Below are 15,936 nucleotides of genomic sequence, written 5' to 3'. Positions count from 1 at the left end.
AAGTATGCACTTGGGGATATTCTGCAATTTTTTTTTTAAACTCAGGACCTGTGCACCAGGCTACATCCCAGCTCTTATTATTTTTTATTTTAATTTGCTAAATTGCCAAGGCTGGGCTCAAACTTGCAATCCTCCTGCCTCAGCCTCCCAGCGTATTGGGATTACCAGAAGAAATCTGAATTCTTGCCCTTCACTATGGAGACCTCCACCCAGGACAATTCTTCCGCTCGGGGCCTCTGCCCTCCTGCCCTCCAGGGTCCTCACCTCCTAGGCCTCTCGCATCAGGTATTGTGGGGCAAGGTGTGAGCAGGCCCTGGGAGGGTGATCATGCTGAGGAGGCATGATCTCTACCAAGATGACAGAACTGAAAACAGCTGGCTCCCAGAATCAGCTACCCTCGCTGAATAGTCTGTGGGAACAGGCCAGATGTCAGCCAAGCGTCTGAGGCTCGAGATTAATTGAATCTGCCCGTGATAATGGCCTTACAATGACTGCAAGACTGAAGGACTTTGAAGTGAAAGATCTTAGTCTAACTCAGTTCTTGGGCTCTGAGATGGAGACATTTTCTCTAGTTGTGAACTTATTGGACAGATTGCTGTCTAAAACGAAGGCACAGCCTAAGCAACTTGGGTGTGTTGGACTGAGCTGCTTTTATTTGGCTGTAAAATCAATAGAAGAGGAAAGAAATGTCCCATTGGCAGCTGAGTTGATCCGAATAGTCAGTATCAGATCTCGGTTTCAGACTTGATGCGAATGGAAAAGACTGTATCAGAGGTGTGTTGGAAAGTCAAACCAACCACTGCCTTTCAATTTCTACAAATCTATTATTTACTCATTCAAGACAGCTTGCCATTTGAAAGGAAAAATAGCCTAAAGTTTGAAAGACTAGAAGCTCAGTGTAAGGCATGTCACTGCAGGAACACGTTTTCTAAAGCAAAGCCTTCTGTGTTGGCCTTATCATTGCACTGGAGATCCAAGCAGAAGTGTGAAGTGTGGAGAGTGAGCGGGAGTCAGAAACTTTCCAAGATGAATGGCAGAGATCTGACCTTCTGGCAAGAGCTTGTATCCAAGTGTTTGATGGAATATTCATCAAATAAGTGTGCTAAACCAAATGAATGTTCAGAAGTTGAAGCAGATTGTTTCTGGGCATCCTGCACAGCATCTGAAGCATGGCTACTATGGAGTAACTCACATTCCAACAATTCCTGAAATGGCTTCTTAACTGGTAAATTTGATTGTTCTTCACTGTATAGAGAAACTGTGTACTTTTCTTCTACAATTGAACTACTGAATTATCTTCAAAATGAACCAACTGGACTTGAAATAGCAGAAGGGAAAAACTGGTATCACCAATCTAGTCGGCTAACATTTGAAGGCATTTGCTATATATAAGGTATAATACCTTAAGGGCAAGGCATGGTGGCATACACCTGTGATCCTAGCACTTGGGAGGCTGAGGCAGGAGGATCACCATGAGTTTGCGTCCAGCCTGGGCTACATAGTGAGTTCAAGGTCAGCCTAAATTACACAGCAAGACCCTGTCTCAAACAAACAAACAAAACAAACAAACAAAACACCCCAAAAACAAAACCCACACCCTTAGGAGTTTCCAATCTCTGATATGTATCTTAATTGTTTCATTAAATTAGCAGCTTAGAAAACAACATCCTTTTCAATAACCTGAATTTTTAAGGTAGTGCTGAAATAGTTTTTTTAATTGCACATTTTGCTAAATGAAGCCCTAAGCTCTAGCTCATTTAAGGTTGTAATAGGACCAAAAATTTGATCCATATATGAACTAATTTCAGACTGTTAGCTTATAAGCAGAATCATTATGAACTTGAATGTTACACCTAAAGAAAAAGTAATACAAAGCTGATGATCTCTTTAGGTTTCTGAAAATTGCCAGTATGTCACCACATACTGCTATTGCAATTAAATAATAGAAATTACATTCATAAAAATATAAATTCAGTTACTGTTTATATCCTCTATGTTCTTGCCATTTAAATTAACTTACAATAATGATTTATCCTTACCTACTTAAAACTAAATGTTAATATTTAACATATCTACATATGATTATGAAATTTAGGTATGAAAATTTTACTTTTAACAGCTATTAGTATTTAGATAAACTTTTGTTTTTTTTTTAATTTTTTTTTTTTTTTTTTTTTTTTTTTTTTTTTTTTTTTTTTTGGTTTTTGGTACCAGGGATTGAACTTGGGACTTTGCACTTGCTAGGTAGGTGGCAGCACCACTGAGCTAAATCCCCACCCCTAGATAAATTTTTGATAAGTTTTGTTCTTTACATAAATATTATTATCATTATTACTTTTTTTTTTAGCTACCAGACATCAAACTCAGGACCTTGTGCTTGCAAAGCAGGCAGTGGAATGACTGAGCTAAATCCCTGGCAATAGATAGTATTACTGCAGCAACAAAAACATTTCTTTGAAGCCTTTCTCCATAACCTGAGCTGTGGATTCCATAATGCTATAATGGATTTAAGTTATGAACCCTCAAAACATCACTACTAGATTAGTATGATGTTCTCCATCTTTGGAAAACTGCCTAATTAATGTAATGCTGAAGTAGGGTTGGTCAGATTTGAATTCATCTATAAAGCTAAAGGGATAAATATGAAACACTTAATACAAGCCTGAAAAGGTGGAACTGTGAATCTTCATTTCTAACATTAATTCAACCTATATTATATTTAGGTAACACTGAAAATGGTAACCTAATTAATTTCTTTTTTGGTACTGGGGATTGAACTAGGGTCCTTGTGTTTTCGAGGCAGGCAGTGGAACCACTGAGCTAAATCCCCAGCCCAACCTACTTAATTTTTTTTTCCCTTTTCATTGAGTTTATTGGTACAATCTAGGTCTACAATTCAGTTACATTCATTACTGGGATCCTGTACCTTCACATGACAGGTCTCGGTTCTCATTTTTTCCCCTTGTCCCTGCCCTCCCTTCACCCCTCCCCATTAACAAAATTTTTTCATTTTCTCATATTTTTTCTTTTCTCTTATTTCCTTGCCCCTACTCTTCCCCCTTTCCCTACACCTTTAGCCCTTTTCTTCCTATTTCACACTCTTAATTATCCCATTAGGATCTTGTGTACTATTATAGTTTTTCACACCAGAGAAATTATTTGGTATTTACACACGTGTGACTTATTTATTTCACTTAGGAGTATATCCTCAATATGTATCCATTTTCCTATGAATGACTCTAATTTCTCATTCTTTATGGCTGAGTAGTATTCCATTTTATAGAAAAACCACATCTTCTTTATCCAGTTTCCAACTGATGGGCAAATGGGCTGTTTCCAAGTTTTAGCTATTACAAACATGTTTTTACATTGGTGCGCATACATCACTGTGATATGATTCTTAGTTCTTTTGGAAAGATACCCAGCAGAGGGATGGCTGGGTCAAATGGAACCTCTAGTCCCAGCTCTTTGAGGTATTTCCATATTGATTTCCATAGTGGTTGCACCAGTCTGCACTCCCACCAACAATGGAGAAGTGTTCCTTTCTCCCCACAACCCCGCCAACATTTGTTATTGTTTGATTTCTTGATAGTAGCCATTCTTTGTGGGGTGAGGTGGAATCTCAGTGTTTTTTTCATCTGCATCTCTCAAATGACCAGTGATGTGGAGCATTTTTTTCATATATTTACTTGCTGCTTTTACTTCTTTATCTGAGAAATGTCTGTTCCTTTCGGATGCCCATGTTTGAATTGGGTCTTTGTATTTGGGGCGGGGACTGGTTGTTTTGAGTTCTTTACATATTCTAGATAATAGTCCCTTCTCTGAGGAGCAGCTGGTAAAATTTTTTTCCCACATTGTAGGTTGTCTCTTAGTTCTGTTGATGGTTTCTTTTGCAGTGCAGAAGCCTTTTAATAAGATGACATCCCAGTTATTGATTCTTTCTGCTAGTTCCTATGCTACTGAGGATTTGTTCATAAAATCTTTTCTTATGCCAATGTCTTCAAGAGTTCTGCCTAACTTATCTTCCAGCAAGTTTAGTGTTTCTGTTTGAATGTTTAGATCCTTAATCCACTTGGATTTTAATTTAGCGCATGGTGAAAGATAAGGGTCCAGTTTTAATCTTTGGCAGGTTGAAATCCAGTTTTTCCAACACCATTTATGAAAGAGGCTATCTTTTCTCCACTGAGGATGGTCAGCTCCTTTGTGAAAGATGACGTAGCTGAGTACATGTGGATTTTTTTTTGTGGTGTCTTCCAATCTGTTCCACTGATCCTCAGATCTGTTTCTTTGCCAGTAGAATGCTGTTTTATCACAGTGGCTTTGTAGTATAGTTTCAGATTGGGAATTGTTATACCCGCTGCCATGTGTCTGTTGCCTAGGATGGCTTTTGCTATTCTGGGTCTCTGATGGTTCCAAATGAATTTTTGGATTCTTCTTTCTAGTTCTGTGAAGTATATTGTTGGAATTTCAATTGGTATTGCATTGAATCTGTATAGCAGTTTTGGAAGTATGGCCATTTCACTATGTTGATTCTTCCTTCCCAGAAGCAGGGGATATCTTTCCATTTTCTTATATCCTCTTCAATCTCTTTTTTCAGAGTGCTGTAGTTTTCACGTAGAGGTCTTTTGGTTCTTTTGTTAGATTGACTCCCAGATACTTCATTTTTTTTGGATGCTATTGTAAAAGGAATTTTTTCCCTTATTTCTCTCCCAGTGAGTCTGTTATTTGTGTATAAGAAGGCTATTGATTTTTGGGTGTTCACCTTGTATCCAGCTACTGTGCTAAAAGTGTCTATTAAGTCTAGAAGTCTTTTGGTGGAGTTTTTTGGGTTTTCGATGTAGAGTATCATATCATCAGCAAATAATGACAGTTTAACTTCTTCCTTTCCTATCTTTATTGCTTTAATTTCTTTCTCTTGTCTAATTGCTGTGGCTAATGTTTCCAGAACTATATCGAAGAGGAGTGGTGATAGTGGGCATCCTTGTCTTGTTCCTGATTTTAACATGAAGGTTTTCAGTTTTTGGCCATTTAATATGATGTTGGCTGTTGGTTTTTCATAGCTAGTCTTTATTAAGATGAGATATAGACCATCTATTCCAATTTTTTGCAGAGTTTTTATCATGAATGGGTGTTGAATTTTGTCAAATGCTTTTTCTGCATCTATCGAGAGGATCATGTGGTTGTTGTCCTTCACTCTGTTAATATAGTGTATTACATTTATTGATTTGCATATGTTGAACCATCCTTGCACCACTGGAATAATCTGACTTGGTCAGGATATATTATCTTCTTGATGATTCTCTGCGTTCTGTTTGCTAGTATCTTATTGAGGATTTTTGCATCTATATTCATTAAGGAGATTGGCCTGTAGTTCTCTTTTTTAGTTACATCTTTCCCTGGTTTGGGAATCAAAGTGATATTTGCTTCCAGGAATGAATTTGGAAATATTGCTTCCCTTTCAATTTCATTGAAAAGTCTGAAGAGTAATGGCAGTAGTTCTCTAAATGTCTTGTAAAATTCAGCAGTGAATCTATCAGGACCTGGACTTTTCTTTGTTGGTAAATTTTTAATTCCATTTTCAATTTCACTTATTGTAATTGGGGTGTTTAAAATGTTTTTATCTTCTTTGTTCAACTTTGATAATTCATAATTATCTAGAAATCTGTCCATTTCTTCTGTGTTTTCCATTTTATTAGAGTACAGGTTCTCATAGTAGGTATTAATGATCCTCTGGATTTCTTTCGGATCTGTTGTGACTTCACCTTTTTCATTCCTGATTGCATGGATCTGAGCCTTTTCTTTCCTTTTTTTGATAAGATTAGCTAAGGGTTTGTCGATTTTATTTATTCTTTCAGAAAACCAACTCTTTGTTTCATTTATTTTTGTATCATTTTCTTAGTTTCAATTGCATTAATTTCTGCTTGGATCTTTATAATTTCCTCTCTTGTTCGAGCTTTGGGTTTTTCTTGCTCTTGCTTTTCTAGGAGCCTAAGAGTCATCATTAGGTTGTTTACTTGAGCTTGCTCTGTTTTCCTAATGTGGGCATTCAGTGCTATGAATTTTCCACGTAGAACTGCTTTCATTGTGTCCCACAGATTCCTGTATGTTGTATTGGCATTTTCGTTTATTTGTAAAAACTATTTGATTTCTTCTTTAATTTCCTCTGTGATGCATTGATTGTTCAGGAGAGTGTTGTTCAATTTCCATGTGTTTGTGAAGTTCCTACAGTTTCTTATGCTATTGATCTCCAGCTTTACTGCACTGTGATCTGATAATATACAGGGAATAACTTCAATTCTTTTGTATTTATTCAAACCTGTTTTGTGAGCTAGTATGTGATCTATCTTGGTGAATAACCCATGTGCAGCTGAAATGAATGTATATTCTGATTTTGTGGGGTGGAACACTCTATAGATGTCTAATAAGTCCATGCCTTCAAAAGCTTGGTTCAGTTCTACTATTTCATTGTTGATTTTTTGCCTAGATGATCTGTCTATTTGTGATAGTGGGGGATTTAGATCCCCCACTACAATTGTATTAGTGGTTATTTGGTTTTTCATGTTACTTAATATTTGTTTTATATAGTTGAGGGCATTTATATTTGGTGCATATATGTTTATGATTGTCATTTCTTCCTCTTGGATTGTTCCCCTTACAAGGATGTAGTGGCCTCCTTTGTCTCTCTTAATCCATTTTGGCTTGAAATTTACTTTGTCTGTGAATAAGATTGCTACCCCTGCTTTTTTCTGGGCTCCTGTCACATGGAGAATTGTTTTCCACCCTTTCACTTTCAGTCTATGGGCTTCTTTTTGCACTAGGTGTGTTTCTTGTATACAACATATTGTTGGGTTTTGCTTCTTAATCCATTCTGCCAATCTATTTCTCTTGATTGGTGAATTGAGGCCATTGACATTGATGGTTATAAATGATATGTATTGACTTATTATTGTCATGTCATTGTCCTTTTGTTTACTTTTTGATTTTTTGTCCTCTCCTTTTAGTTTCTTGCCTTGCTATTTGATTTGCTCTGTTGGGCCTCGTGGTATTGTGATCTTCATTGTTTTTTTCAAGGATATTGTTTAAAATTCCCTGTAATGCTGGTTTAGTATTCATGAAGTTTCTCAAGAGTTCTTTGTTATGGAAGTATCTTATTTCTCCATCATTTTGAAAGAGAGTTTTGCAGGATACATCAGTCTTGGTTGTAAGTTGTTTTCTTTTAAGACTTGAAATACCTCACTCCAGGTTGTCCTTGACCTGAGGGTTTGTGTTGAAAAGTCTGCTGTGATTCTGATGGGCTTTCCTTTGCATGTGATTTGTTTCTTTTCTCTTACTGCTTGTAGTATTTTGTTCTTCTGTTGGGTTTCTGGGATCTTGATTATTATATGTCTAGGTGTAGATTTTTTTTTTATCATGGCTAGTTGGAGTCCTATATGCCTCGCTTATCTGTATGTCAAATTCTTCACCTCTATTTGGGAAGTTTTCTGTCATTAATTCTTTGAACAGCTTTTTAAAGTCAGTTGCATTTTCTCCTGCTACTTCATGGATTCCTATCAGTCTTATGTTATTCTTCTTTGCATTATCTAGGAGTTGTTGGATCAATTTCTCATGCTCCCTTAGTGTTTTTAAGAGACCTCTCTTTTCACGGTCACTGCGATCCTATCTTCTATATCTGAGGTTCTATCTTTGCAATCTTTTATTCTGTTGCATATGCTTTCAATAGAATTTTTAATCTCCTGGATATCTGTTTGAATCTGTTGAATGGATTCCATTTCTTTCCTATGTTGGTGTTCATTGTTTCCATTTCTTTCTTATTCTGGGCCTTCATAGTTTCTATTATGTTCCTAAGCTCATCTATTTTTTTGTCAGTTTTCATTCTGGAGTCTTGAATCATTCATTTTGCTCACCATCTCTATGGTTACCTGGGAAATTATTTCTGTTTTGAATTTTTCTAGAGCTTGATCAGTTTTTTTACTTCCTGTGCTGTGAGTTCTGAGTGTCCTGGAGGTTCACTATCAGACTTTTCATCCTCCTTTGCTCTACTGTTTGCCATTGGTGGACTGGAAGTCTGTTTTTGTGGCTTGCTTAAGTGTTTTCTCGTCTTTATTTTTGCTGTTGGGTTGCCCTTGATTCAATCTCTGGGTCATTAAATCTTCCTGATATCCTTGCTTCCCAGCCTTTGATTCTCTAATGATTTATAGACATTCTCATAACTGAGAAAACATCTCATCAAATCAATCCCTAGCCTTTATCCCAATTGATACAATCAGGAACACAATAAGATCAATCACCACCCGTTATAGCCAGCCATGCCTCTGCAGAGTGCATCCAAGGACTGGCACAATCAGGGGCTCTGAGAGCAGGGGTGGGGGTGCTCATTGGCTCCCGTGTGTCTACCCTCCTGGCACTGGGTCAGGGCAATCAATCAATGGTGCCCACAGGGAAAGGCGCTGCTATGAAGGAGGCCTGCAGATCAGGCGGGCCACACAGCACAGGGGAATTTGAAGTCCCCAACCTACTTGATTTAAATGTCAAATTTTAAATTATGAGGTTTATATGAAAACCAACATTTTGCATGTAACTTTTTAAAGGCATAATAAAGGTTATATTCTAGATAATGTAATGTAATGGTTTCTTGGCACCCATAATACAAGTTATAGATAGTTCAGAGATGATAGTGTTATTACTATATGGGAATTACATTAAAACTTTAAAACATTTTGTATTAAGCCATAATACAGACCTATTAAGTTTGGCATATTCATTGAGCTATCTTTAATGTTTTAAAAAAAACAGATGACATTTTTATTGAGGATAAAATTTTTTATACAGAATCTACTTCCTCAGTCTATCTAGTTCCATTAAAAAACAGGTTCTATTACATAGTAAGTCAAAATCAATTATCACTCTGAAAACCTGCTTTACCCTAAATTCTGGCAAGATGAAGCACTCCAGGTTTAACTACTCGCTGTTTCTATAAAACTGCCATTGGAGGCGGGCATGGTGGTGCACGCCTGTAATCCCAGCACTTGGGAGGCTGAGGAGGAGGATTGCTCTGAGTTTGAGACCAGCCTGGGCTACGTAGTGAGTTCCAGATCAGTCTCAACTACATAGTGAGACCCTGACTCACAATCCCACCCACCAAAAATCAAGCCTATGATTAATTAAAAGTCCACTGGCCTATTAGTAATGTGGCCCTATGTCCACTTCCTTTTTTGGGAAGCCCTTTTCACACAGTAAGATGTTTCATGCTAAGCTTTATTTCCCTATTATGTACTTGTACCAGCATTTAGAAAGAGAGATGACATTTCATTTGCTTAGATTTAATACACTGTCAGACTCTCTCAGGTACCAATCCTGTCTTCTGATACAAGAGCTGCTTTCTCCCGGTGGCAGATCATTTGACAAGTTTCTTAGCCTGCCACCAATCTCCTCAATCAGGAAATTTATTAAAATGTCAAGTAGGGTAAACTGAGCAGAGCCTGCATATTCAGAGCTACCAAAGTGAGTCCTTGCAAATAGCTCTGGAAGGGTTAGAAAACCACAGAACTAAATTCTGGGTTAAGATTCTGCCCCTGTGTACAAGATTCTATGAGAAGCTGTTAAGATGCCTTTTTAGAACCCACAGAAGCATTCCTGGATAAACATGTTCCAAGAGTCTCATGAAGACTGGGTTGTACTTTTATTTTCTTATTTTATTTTTAAGTGTTATTTTTACTAGGCCCAAACTTGCTCTGCAGTCAGTTTCTTCCTTACCCTTCATTTTAAAATTTTCTTCAATTTTTCCTACTTCAAAGAATGTGAAACTTTGCCAACATTAAAAAAAAAACAAAAACAAAAAAGATGCACCATCTTTAAGATCAATGCATCATCACATTACCAAACTAGAAAGTTTGTTGCATTTAAACTGTCCTAGAAAATGTCTACAGAAAAAAATGCCTCAGATTTATAGTAAGTCCTATGATAGAAGTTCCACTGTTAGTGGGATTGCACTGGAAGTTATTTTAAAGGGTTCCGTCTAGAAGCTGAAAGGATAAATACTAGAGTGCTTTTATTGTACATCAAATGGCATGATAAAAGCACCAATTCACCAACAGTCAACTCTGTGACTTTGAAAAAGCCATTTAGACCCCTCAGAGCAAGTTTCTCTAAGTGTAAAATAGCCGGGCATAGTGATATGTGCCTGTAACCTCAGCTAAAATGCAAAGAAGGAGGATCACTAGTTCAAGTTCTCCCTGAGCAACTTAAGGAGACCGTGTCTCAAAAACACAATAACAAAACAAAAAACAAAAACAAAGGCTTCGGACATAGCTCAGTGACATAGCAATCCTGGGTAAAGTAAAAGTAGAAGCGACACAGAGCCTTTAAGGCCATACTGTAAAGCAATGAGGGAAAGTATATGAACACAGCACTTACTTGAGACCATGTGTGAAGGTGCTGAGCCATACTCCCCGTGGTTTGGATAGCCTCTGTCCCTGACCCTGGAATGGTGTGATCACCATCCCCATACACTGTAAAACTGACACAGAAAGTAATGTCCATGACCTACACAGAGTCATGGCCTTGCCACTGGAAGCCCTTGACTCCAGAGCCTGCACACAGTGGGGATCTGTCATTTTGCCTCCCAGCACCCATTCTTCTAACTTGACAATAGCCCCTTGGATCCTTATAGAGAATAATCCCTGGGTCTATCTTTAAGACTGACAATCCAGGGGCCATCTCACTAGCCATGAAATTGGCACTTAGCCAAAGCCAACACAGTGCTGGATTCCCTCTTGTCTTTATTCACTTGGTTGTACCCTGACTGTTGGGCCTGCTGCTTGAGCCCCAGAGAAAGAGACACCTGGGGTCACCATAACTCATTTTTAACCTAAAGGAGTCAAACCACTTTTGCTCAAAACTGAAGAACTTCAATAACATACCAAAAGCTCTACATACTGTAATGCCCATTATGTGTGACAACTGCAGGACCAATGACAAACTATGGCTCAGTTTCTTCATCTGTACACGGCAATAAGGACACATACACAGTCCACAATCATGATGCCTGGGATGATGTATACAGAGTACCTAGTAGAGTATTTGGTACATTGAAATACTCAGAGCTACTGTGGCTAGGGGCTCAGTTATTTTTTATTTCAGTGAAAGGGCACTTAGGCAGTTACTCCTTTAAGTGAGCCAAATCTCTAAAATGGAAATAATTATGGTCATATAATCCATTTTCTCACAGGTAGGAATAAGTTCTAACAATTATTACCCAGGTTGCCTACATTTGTTATATAATTGGACTCCATTCTGAGCTTACCAAGGAATCATTTGTCCAGGACATGATATTATTCCTCCCACTCCAAACTGCTAAGGTTGAAAAATAACTGACTGTTTAATAAAAGAACACCTCAGTACTCAACATAGTGCAGTTGGTCCCGACACTCCTAAAACTTAAGAGTTAAGGGGGTGCATGATCCAAATGATGAAATGACAGTCAAAGTTCTTTTGCAAGGACAGTTATAACATAATATTAACACATTATTTAAGATCCTTAACTGCTGATGTGTTCTAGCTTAGGGAGCATTTTGGATTGAGATCACTGCCATCTCTCCTTCATTTTCATACTTTCTTCCACTTAACCCCACACAGCAATCATTACTTGTCTGAAGCTTACTTGAACATTATGTCCAATTACAGAGTAAAAAGTAATGAGGAAAACGTTTATACAAAATAACCAAAACTAAAGTCTAAAGAATGTATATCGTCCCCAAGTAAAAACCTTCTGAATCTATGTCTATTTTGCCATTGCTAGAGCACCAGGTGAACTACAATGTGTGTCCTGGGCACTCCCAGGAGAAAAGATGTCAGCTTCAAAATACACAGTGTGAGGTGCAACTGGCAAGTTATACTTTGGATGGGGAAAGGGAAGAAAATCCTTAGAGCAGCAATCTACAGGGTCTTGGAGCAAGGAATCTAGCATATGGTAAGAGATTACATGACCAGTAAACAAACAGGCTATCTACTGAGAACTATGGGAGTCCAGTATTTAAATGTAATGAAAGACTTAGACATCTGAAAAAGAGAAAGACTAGGATAAGCCCTGTGAAGAGCAGTGTGAATCTGTGGTTTTTAATGTTTACAGATGGACAAGGAAACAAGCACAGATGTATGTATTTCCATGTTTGTCCACTGAGAAGATGTAATAGCAGTGACAGCACAGTAGCAATGAACACAGACAAGCATCCAGGTCTTGATTCTAAATACCATTCTTAACTAAAGTGAACCAGGATTCTTTGGGGGAAATGTCTGATCCCAGGACTAGGGTAGGGAAAATGCAAGATGAGCCTGGAACATCTCAGGGTGCCAGAAAGGTAAGGAAGTACTGGAAGAACATGGGGATGTGTCAAAGGACCCTGGTGTCAGTTTGAAAGCGCTTCCACCTGCCAAGTCGAGGCCAAGAGGATCACCAGAATAAATCATGACATTGTTTGCTACCAACAAAAATACCAGACAAATAAATGAGAAGTAGAATGCTAATTAAAAGTAGAAGTAAGGTAAAACTGGAAAATCACCATTTGGCAATAAGTCAGATGATTCAGATAAGAATCATCAATTGATGCTAGAGCTAGAGTATACACATTTGAAGAAAAGCAGGATATTGCCATAGTCTCAAAGCAGTTCCTGGCAAAATGTGCATTATTAGTAAGTGCCTGTAGCAAAAATTTTACTATCTGTGTGTGTGTATTACATTTTAAATTAATATCAAAAAGGAAAAAATGGTGCCAGTGGAAAAAAATTACTATTACCTGCACAGTGGAGATACCTTAAAGATATCATAAACAACTGTGACCACCACCAGTAACAGAAAAAACTCTGTCCCTTCTGATACAATGCAGACAGAGCACTACTCCTCTGCCATTTCTGCCCACAATTCAAAAGTTGAATCTAATCATTAGGAATCATTAGACAAACCCAAAGTAGGGGTCATTCAAAAAGTAACTGGCCTACACTCTTGAAAATTTTCTGAGTCATTTAAAGAGAGAGGAGAGAGGAGAGGGAGAGAAGAAAGGGAGAGGGGAGAGGAAAAGGGGAGGGTGAGACCCCCAAGAAACTGCTTTAGACTGAGGAAGATTAAAGGGAAACTGTAACTAGATGTACACACCAGCCTGGATGGTATATATAAACATATAATGATAAGATAAACACTGCAAAATATCAACAGGGAACTTAAGGGTGAAATATATACGGTACTTTGAACTATTTTTTACTTCTCTATAACTCTAAAATTATTTCAAAATAAAAAGTTTTTAAAAATCAGTACACATGACTGCTCAACTACAAGGAATTTATTACACTGGTTTTTATACTCCTAGAAAAAATTTCTACTTAATGGCTTCATTAACTTTGGTAAAAGTATCCAAAAGGATAATTGAAATAACTGTGTAAGCTTTCCTTAATGAGTAATAATGCAGATATAAAATTGTGCTTAAAAATTAAAATGCACAATGTTGTGGGTCCTTATTAAACATCAGTTCTCCAAGTTTATCTCCTTGAAGGAAAAAAAAAATCATCTATACTAAAAATCAATGAGAATTAAAATTCGGTAATTTCAGATTTATTTTCATGTAACTGAAAATTATCTACGTATCCTCAGGCATTTGTGACACTTGATTGTGTCAACTTGGTTGACTTGGGAGCTGCCCAGCGCACTGGCGGAACGCACTTCCTGGTTGGTCAACTGGGCGCGATCCTGGTACTATAGTCTCTTATCCACCCTCTCTGGCACTGTTCCTCTGCTCTGCTAAACAGCTTTGCTCCACTATACCCATCTGCCATAATGTTCCTCCCTTAGAGCCAGCCAACCATGGACTGAATCTCCAGAAACTGTTAAGTTTAATTAAACCTCTCTTCCTTTAAGCTGTAGGAGTCAGATATTGTGTTCCAACATGGGAAAGCTAATATAGTATTTATGTTCTTTGATATATGAAAGGTCACCTACCATGGCTTATAGGTGAAGGTGGAAATTACAGGAATGTACCTTTATAATTTTTGTACATGCCACTAATTTGAGTTTGATATTAAATACTTTTTAATATAAAAATTGCCGATGGCAGCAAATGTCTGTCCTCAGGAGTTTTAATTTTTTTCATCATTTACAGTGAAGTGATAATGACACATTGGGCCAAGACCACAATGTACTTCTGAAACAATTTACATTTCTAATAAGGTTAGGAAATGGATTTAAAGAGAAACAATTTCAAAAATTTAAAAAACGGGACAGCAGCAGTATTCTTGGACTAAAGCTTCCTACAGTGATTTGTTTGAAGGCCTCCACTAGTACTGAGTATAAGTATCTTTTTATAAAGAATATTAATTGTATCAGGAAAAAAGAAATACTACAAACCGGATGCTAAACATTAACACCAACTAACTTCAGAAAGTGGGCAAGTGCTTATGAATCTTTTGCATATTCTCTGCTTGGGATTATCACTCAGTGTTAGAAGTTGGAATAGGGGGCTGGGGAGGTAACCTAACTGGAAGAGCACAGGCCTGACATGCATGAGGTCCTGTGTTCACTCCTAGCATGGTGTGGGGGGCAGCGTGGGTAGGATCCATGGAATCCATTAACAATTTCACATACAAAGCACATAAACTTCTGGTTCTCTTCAAATAAAATGAAGAGAGATGTAAAACTCTCCAAACTTCTATTAGGCCCTTTGAAATCATTTTGATTTCCAGGTTTAAAATGAGAGGCGCCTGAGGAGGAAAAGCATCAAAAAATGAAGCTGTGCATTGGGGAAGTTGTGGAGATAATGACGGGGAGATGGTGAGGCGACAGTAGATGCCTTCACTTCCAGCCAAGCCTTGATTTTTAAATTTAGTATAGCATTTTCCTATAAACACACCTGGAACGGTTAAAGTGACAGAAAAATAAAAAAGGAGGAAAAAAACCTCCTAAATCTTTCCTTGGAACCAGTGCAGGTAGGCAGATCTGCATGTTCCTGTTTTAGTTCCCACTGTATCTTCATGTATCTATTCTAAACCATCCCGACTTAAGTGACAATCAGTTCATCAATATTTTACAGAACAATGACCTTGTGATTAGAAGCTTACAACCAAAGGAAAGTGCACCTTTACTGGCGATGACATAGAATTGCAATCAATCTTTCTTAGCATGCTGTTGCCCTAACAGCTGCCCTTCTTCCAATAAATGAACTGAACATGTTATTGCTCAGCAAAGTGAATGTAAATCAGGAACTGAAGGAACACAACAGTGTAGAAGGGACTGCATGGCTGGAAGGTTCCAATCCCAACTCAGCCTTTAACCAGGTAGGTGCATCTCAAGCAACTCCTTCCCATTGCAGAGCCTCTCCATTCAAAACGAAAATAAGTAGGCTAAGCTGCACGAGCTCTTCAGTCACGCTCAGCCACTGCATTCTCTAAGTTTCTAAGCTGTAAATTCCAATTGCTTTTTTCCCCTCTATTAGAATTGAGTGAACCTTTTTGTATTTATCAGTTGTTTCTAAAACTCACATGGAAACCCAGGGACCCAACACAAATGAAACAATCTTGAAAATTGTTACAAAGCTGAAAAATTCCTACTTCCCGATTTAAAAACGTCCTACAAAGTAATCAAGACACTATGGTACTGGCATAAAGACAGATATTCAGAGATCAACGAAACAACTGATTTGTACCCAGGGAGGCAAAATAATTCAATAGGGAAATAATCTCCCTCCTACCATCAATAAAAATTAATTCAAGGCTGGGCATGATGGTACGCACCTGTATTCCTAGTTATTCAGGAGCACAAGGCTGAGGCAAGAGGATCTAAGGTCAAGACCAGCCGGACATAAAATATTTACATATACAGAAATATATATATACATACACACACATACGGGGGGGGGGGAACACATGTAAAACAACATTGCAACTCAATCATTAAAA

General features: G+C 37.8%; 1 pseudogene; it reads left to right on the top strand.

Annotated features, from left to right (window-relative positions):
- The first annotated feature begins 355 nt into the window (after window positions 1–355).
- On the top strand, window positions 356–1,222 carry LOC104856838 (annotated as a pseudogene).
- The last annotated feature ends 14,714 nt before the right edge of the window (window positions 1,223–15,936 follow it).

This window comes from Fukomys damarensis, unplaced genomic scaffold (assembly GCF_012274545.1).
Source record: "Fukomys damarensis isolate Sample0158 unplaced genomic scaffold, DMR_v1.0_HiC HiC_scaffold_21, whole genome shotgun sequence".
NCBI lineage: Eukaryota > Metazoa > Chordata > Mammalia > Rodentia > Bathyergidae > Fukomys > Fukomys damarensis.
The sequence above is the reverse complement of the archived record's forward strand: the minus strand, read 5'-3'. Positions and strand labels throughout refer to the sequence as shown.